We start from the raw sequence: 8,194 nt of genomic DNA, 5'->3' as shown, positions 1-8,194 counted from the left end.
GTTTTTGTTGTCCTGTTTTTTTCTCATATAGTAAAAGTAAAACTCATGATTAATCATTGACCAACATTTCCAATTACAACTCAATTATATTTACAGGACAAAGATGAAGAATATTATGAACAATGCTTAAAGACATTTTAGTACATGAATTAATGTTCAGATTCCATAATTCAGTAATATTGTTTCTATTCAGTTTGATTAATAGATATTCATTACACCAAAATTACCAGTAGGCTATTTTATAGAAATCCTTAGGTGAAAATGTCAGGAAGCTTCCGGCATGTAGGCGTTTCACACCCCATAGGCTGAGGCAAGGGGATACAAGATGGAGGAAAGTTGTTGGAGAAAAGAGGAATAGGATTTGATATATAGAGATCTGAAACTTGCTGTCACTGCGGTAAGTTTGCAATGCTAGCACTTGGAGGCAGTAAGTTATTTAATGCCAAATCTTGATGAAAAGTGAAAAGTTCCCCTACCAAAAAAGCCTTCACTAAGTAAAAGCAAGGGGCACCTAAACCAATAGATAAACAAAGTAATTGTATTTCTACCTGGTATATTCAATTATATATGTGTTGAATAGAATATTAATAAAAAGAATATGTTTGAGCCAGGAGTGGTGGCACACGCCTTTAATCCCAGCACTCGGTAGGCAGAGGCAAGTGGATCACTGTGAGTTCGAGGCCAGCTTGGTCTACAAAGCAAGTCCAGGACAGCCAAGGCTACACAGAGAAACCCTGTCTCAATAAACAAAACAAACAAACAAACAAACAATCAAAAGAATATATTTGATATACAAGTATTCTGATAGAATCAAGAAAAGTTACTATTGCATGGCCCTATTCCATAAATTTTTAGGGAGTATGAAGAAATCTATTTTGACAGAAAATAAATCAGGAGCTGGATGGGTGGAGTAAGACAAGGGAAGTGGGAAAGAGAAATTAAAATAGAATCATTAGGACATTTGTAGAGATGGATATGTTCATTATCTCGTGGAGATGAATTTTAAGAGTACGTACATGTGTCAGTTTGTGCAACAAATGTATGACACATGCAAATTTAACTCCCAAAAATGTTTTTAAAACTAGAAAATATGTTTGGAACTTAATGAACTTGGCAAGATATACTTTTATATGTAAAGAAAGGTAACTAGTCTTTAGAGTAAAGGAATCAACATTGAAATGCAGTCAATGTTACTTGCCAAGTTGGACTTTATAAGCAGATTATACATTAATATCTAATACTTTTAAGTAGCCATCTGTCAGTAAAATTACATATATCAAGTGTGATTTTATATGCCATATATTGGTCAATCTGTATAATAATAGACTGAGAGCTGATGACAATGTATGTTAAATAAAGGAATAAGTAATTTATAATAGATATATTATTTTTATTCTAGATATAGTTAGATGACAATCATTGGATAAACAGCAGTGGTCAACTATAATTTAAATGGATAGATAATATAAAAATGACATAAAGAGAAGGTAGTAGATACATGATAAATAGATAATACATAAAAAACTTATAAAGCATCATCAATAGAAATATACCTGAATCTCCAAATTATAAAATAAATGATTTATTGCTATATTTAAAAAATAAGCAAATACATATTGAATGAACCTTGGCTCTTGCATTTTTGGATGTTTAACACAATCTAGCTTAAGCCAACATGCCTTTTCAAATTCTGTTGTCAGTCCAACAAAAAGAGCCACCATATGGATGGATTTTTAAACACAGAGGAGTCTCCTCTGCAATTGATAACCCACCAGAGAAATGGAAATGTGATTAAGCTACCCTTGTAATGTGCTGTTCTGTTTTATCTTTCTACACATTACCTATCCTACAAAAGAAATACTTTCAAACGATGCTATTACTTTAATAGCTTCCATTTGCATTCCGGATTTTCATTGTGTCAGTTATCCAGTTCCACTTATATGATGAAATTTGTGGGCCTCATGGCTATTTTAATGTGATGCCTTTTATACTGTAATTGAGGAAGTCTCCAATGAATAAAGTAAATGGTTTCAGAGGGTCCTTAAGCCCTCAACAGACATCAGCTAAATGTTAAGAGTGCCTTCAAATCCCCCTAGTGCTATATTTTCTAACCGAGAAAGAAATGTCATTATTGTAAATTCCCAGGTTTTGTCTGGAAATCTTGTACAGGATCCCTTGAGCGTCAGTTCAGTTAATTAATTCAAACAATTTTCTCTCTAATCTCTAAAACATTTTCATATTTAAGACAATAAATGAGGTACTTAAGGGGTTCACTCATTGTTGGTCATTAATATGCCAGAGAATTACAAAAATTACTCCTAGTATTTAGTAGCATGAATAATGTCTTTCTTTCTCCCTATGCGTCTGACCTGGACAAGGTTAAAGCCTGGCTCTTTTGCTTTCTCTGAATTTAAGAAATCTTATTTTCCACTTGCTTTGGTTTAACACATACAGCCTTGATACTCCTTTGTTTTTTTTTTCAGCATTAAATTTCATATGTAGCTTGATAGGATATGCTAATTTTAAGATTAAATTAGTTAATAATAACTTTGAAATTAGTGATTAGTTTAGAAGAAGAATAATTGCATTTTCCTTGAACCAGTACATAAGGTTAATGCAGTGGTGGTGTGATGGTTCCAGTAACGTTGACACTAATTGGTGATTGTGTTTTACACATTAGATGTAGTCAGCATGAACGGATCCTCATGAGGTTTGCAGAGAAAAAGCTATTTGTTCACCAATCTACTTTCCTCTATTTGAACAATTGGTTTAATTTCATAAAATGTTGGACTGTGACCTTAATGATAAAATTTCATTGCATGTAATGCCTTTGTCTCTGATTTGACAAAGTGAAACAAAGAATGAGACATAACATTCTCTCTAAAATAAATTCAGCCACTTATTTGTCAATATGAGTTTAATTGCTCAGTCCTTAAAACAATTCTCTGGGGAAGGAATATAACAGGCTGGAAGTTATTCAGAATGGTTTCTGTTTGCAGAGCATTTAAACCCAATATCCTATAATTTTATGATAATTATAAATTGAGAACACACATGTACAAAGAGGGAGTGGAGTGGAAAGAGACAGACAGACAGACAGACAGACAGAGAAACAGAGACAGAGAAATTCCTATTAACTAATATCACTGTGTTGACAAACCCGGAGATTTGGATATGTCAAAATTATGCACAATCACTGTCTCTAAGTTAAGACAGGCATAGGAAAGCTAAGAGACAATTTCTATCTATTCCAGGGTAAGACCATACCTGTTACTAGATCAATCTTGTCACGGGTGTTGTATATATATGCAAAAGATTCGGATATTATTCTATTAATCTCTCAAAGGTTTTGTCAGTAAAAAATTAAACATTAACATATTAAGCAGCATTTTATTTAAAATATTTAGTCATCAATATCATTGTCCTCATAACATTGATTTTACAGTAAAGATTATGTTTTGATCATCTAGTGTTTATTTGTAAATCGTTAAATACTAGACTATTTTTTAAGCAACTTCCACTGGTAAGTCCAAATGTTTCTAAAGTCTTTTGTTGCTGTTGTTATTTGTTTTTGTTTTTTTTTAATAGCTGCAATGGTTTATTGTCCTTAACTTCCCCAAATAAGTTTCGGTATAACGTTCATTGCTGAAACAAATATAATAATCCTATTATGTTTACTATTTCATATTATTATTTAAAACATAAATTCTGATGGTCTTTTTTTAAATTCATGAACCTGAATGCTAACATAGTTTCAATACAAAGGACTAAAATCTTTTGCCCAAAACCTGAAAATGGACTCTAAGCTTTTAAGTTAAAACATAAAAATGTTAAAGGTTTTTTTCCAGTTTATGGCTATTATGAATGAAGCTGCTGTGTAGACAGTTGGTCAAGTGTCCTATGTTATGATGGAGTATCATTAGCGTATATTTCCAGGAGTGATACAGCTGAGTCTTGAGGTAGAACTTTCCCCAATTTTCTGGGAAACGACCGGATTATTTCCCACAGTAGTTGTACATCTTTGCACTCCCACAAGCAATGGAGGAGTGGTTTCCTTGCTCCACATCCTCTCCAGAGAGTGCTGTCACTGACTAAAAGCAACCTAGATGTCCCTCATCTGAAAAACGAATAAAGAAAGTATGGTACATTTACACAATGGAATACTACTCAGCTATTAAAAACAAGGACATCATGAAAATCACAGGCAAAGGAATGGATGGAGAGAACAGCATGGGAGAGGGCTAGGGAGGGAAACCAGAGTGGGGATCAGAAGTGGGGAGGGGGAAGGCGGGGAAGGAGGACAGAAACCAGTGGTCCAGTGGTGGGCATCTTTGGGACAGAGAGACTTCTGGGAGTCTGTGGAATGACCCTAGCTGAGACTTCTCCCAGAGGAGAATAAAGACTTTGAAGAGGCCCCCTCCTGTAGCCAGCTGGGACTTTCAGTGATGGGACAGAGACACCAATTCGCCAATGAAACCTTCAACCCAAAATTTTTCCTGCCTACAAGTACTACAGGCATAAAGATAAAGCAAAGATTGAGGGTATAACTAACCTATGACTGGTCCAACTTGTGACCCACACCATGGGAGAGAGCCAGCACCTGACAATATTAAAGATATTCTGCATTGCTTCCAGACAGGAGCCTAGCGTGACTGGCTTCTGAGAGGCTTGATCCATCGACTGATGGATACAGATATGGGGACCAACACCCAAACACTCAAACAATAGGCAAAGCTTGAGGATTCATAGGGAAGAGATGTGGGAAGGAGTGAGGGAGACAGAGGGATCCGGGACACTACAAGAAGACCTACAGAATCAACTAATCTGGGCCCATAGGAGCTCACAGAGACTTAACCACCAACCAAAGAGGCAGAAACTAGCCCCCCTACACATATATAGCAGATGTGTGTCTTATTCTTCATGTGGACCCCTAACAACTAGAGTGGGGTCTGTCTCTGACTCTCTTGCTTACAATGGGATCCCTTTCCCATAGCTGGGCTACCTTGTCTGGCTGCAATGGGAGAAGGCGGTCTTATTCCTGCTGGGACTTAATGTACCAGGGTAGGTTGGCACCCATAGAGTTCTCCCCTTCTCTGAGCATAAAAAGATGGTATAATGGGGAAGGGGGAATTGAGAGTGGGACTGGGAGGAGATGAAGGCGAGGGCCTGCAAACAGGCTGTAAAGTGAATTTTAAAAAATAAAATAAATTATTAATGGTTTTTATTTACCAAAAAAAGATAACTTTAAAAAAAAAACACAGAATCTCTGCTTGTCATCTTGCGACACACAATGCATTTATTCATAAGAATTTCCGTAAACGATTTTAGACTAGATATCAACCAAGGTTCTGCATTTAGTTGGCTGAGTACTCAATTCATAGTCAGGGAAGCTTGAAGCAATGGTGTGGATAAGTAGGTGTTTTCACCAACGTTCTGTTTCTGTGAAGAGACACCAAGGCAATGGCAACCCTTATAAGGGAAAACATATATTGGACTTGCTTACAGTTCAGAAATTTAGTCCAGTATCATCATGGTGGGCAGACATGGTGCTGGAGACTTAGCTGAGAGATCCAGATCAGGATTGACAAGCAGCAGGGGGAACACTAGGCCTGGCTTGGCCTTTTGATATCCTAAAGCCCACCCTCAGTGACACATTTTGTCCAACAAGACCACACCTCCTAATCTCTGTCAAGTAGCTCTGAGTAGGTCCTAAGCATTCAAATCTAAGGGTCTATGGGAGCCTTTCTTATTCAATCCACCACCATAGGACACATCTCAATGAAAAAGAATCTACTCCCACTGTGCTACCCAAAGTGAATATCTCTTATTTTTTCATTTTGTTCTTTCCTCTCTTTTCCAGTAGTATTATATTCTAAACTTGATTATAAAAAAAAGAAAATAAGATGTCCAAGGATACTAAGAATTTTCAAGTGAAATAAAAAGAAACAAAAAGAAAAAATAGTTTTATTGATGTGATAGATGACTTGAATTTATTTTTAACATTTTAAAATACGTTAATACCTTAATATATTTTGGTAACTCCATATAAATGTCTTTACTATTATTTTCTTCTCCCCTCATTTTCACATTTTTAACTTGATGGAAGTTTGTCAAAATACAAAGCTTTATAAGAAAATTCAAGGAAAGGGTTTCTGACTTCCTTTAAAAGACTAGTGACTACTTCTTATGTGATTTTGAAACCTGCATGATACAGCTTATAGTATATATACCTGTTCATTCCCAATAATTGTATTTTATTTCTTTTTTCTCTCTTATTCTCATCTTTCTCTCTTTTCATTTTTTAGAAAATTTACAAGAATTATTTTCATTTTTCTTAGTAAAATATGCAGAGAGTGAAAAAGAATTTTTATGATGAGGTTGGCATGTCTAAGAAGAATAAGGGTAGTCAGAACCACAAAGTCAGACTGGGATAAAAGTTGATGCTGTAACCTAGTGAGAGATGCATATAAGGTATACCAGTAGACTAGTGATTTGAAGTTACAACATTATGGCATAATTTAGTCTTCCTTAGGAAACATCAGCAGATCCAGTTAAGGCTTTACCTTATCAGATGTAGTACATTCCCACTGCATAGACTGAACTGCTTTATTTAACTGGTTGTTAATATTAACCAAATCTGAAAAAAAAATCTAGTAATATCTATGATAGACTAAGACCAGAGGAGTATAGCCTAGCTCTTAGATGTGTGCAATTCTCTGTCTGTCTGTCTGTTTGTCTGTCTGTCTGTCTCTCTTCTCTCTATATCATATATGTATCTATGTATCTATCATCTATTTATATATAATCTATATACCCATCTATCTATCAATCTATCTATTATCATCTATTATTTATATGTCCATCTATCAATCCATTAATTTGTCTTTATCATCATAATCATCGTCATCATTATCACCATCATCTATCCTCATTTCTCTTTTCCTAATGCATTCATGCTGACAACTATCTTCTAGCTCTTTTTACTTGTTGTACAACTATGTTATCTCTTATGTTTTGCTATCATGTATCTGTGCTTTAATAGATATCACAATTTCTCTTGCCTAACTTTATCTAAAGATGAAGAACAGGGAATCAATTTGTGCTATATATCAAGGATCATTAAGAAGCTATTAAAATCAGGAAGTATGGCAAAATATGGGAATTAACTGATCCACAGAAGAACATATAAGGCTCAGGTATTTGTGGCACTTATTATGGCATGCCAGCTAAATTATTATTTTAAAGCCTTATATTTAGTTTACATGGAAGTAGAAGAATAGATATACTTAGCTATATTTTCCAGTAAGAAAAATATATTAAGGAAATTAAACATGATTTGAAATTGAGAGTAAATTCTCTCTACCTAATGATGCACAGTTGATAAAATATTAATAATCTGTGTTAAATGTTCAAATTAGACTGAAGAATATGATAATACAAACAATGAAGTGAAAGAGACATGAGTAAGCACTCCTGTCCTGTCAAGGCCTTACACATCTTACCTTATATGTAGATTTCAGTAGCAGCCTTCATCTTAATCTCTATCCTAAGAGTCTGATATCATTATAGTTTCCAAACTTACCAGCCTCCTTTACATGACAAAATTTCTTGGATTAAATGTCTTTCCTTTTATCTATCTTCTTCTGGAGAACTTGAATGTTAGAAATATAATATTTATGAATAATTGTAAGGCTGTGATGGTTTACAAAAGATGAGATGCATAAAAACTGAATAGTAAAATGATGACACTCTTCTTTGACAGCTGTATGCCTCACACAATTTATACAGGTGTTTTATGTGTCTTTTCAGATTTACTAAATCTTATGCTAAATTTTTTATATTTGTAATTTGTTTTTATATTTCAAGCGGCCTCTTGAGTTCTCTGTTTTTTTTATAACTCTTGGGCATGCATATTTTTCTCTGTGTTGCAATACTAAACAAATAAAATTTCAAGCTAACCTGCACTTCTGGTTCATTCAGGGAATTAGGTTTCATTCCTTCTCAAGTCTCTGATGTGGATGAAGACCAGATAGTTTAGACTTACAATTAAGCTTAGTTGTTTAGGAGTCAAGATGTTTTTGTGTCTAGATAGATGTTTTATATTAGTGGAGATGAGATATGATAGATATTGATTTTCATTCAGAATTTTAGACTCACCAACATAGGAAAGATGTTTTCCTCAAGGTTGCCAAAT

This window comes from Acomys minous (genome assembly GCF_964271855.1).
Source record: "Acomys minous genome assembly, chromosome: 15".
NCBI lineage: Eukaryota > Metazoa > Chordata > Mammalia > Rodentia > Muridae > Acomys > Acomys minous.
The sequence above is the reverse complement of the archived record's forward strand: the minus strand, read 5'-3'. Positions refer to the sequence as shown.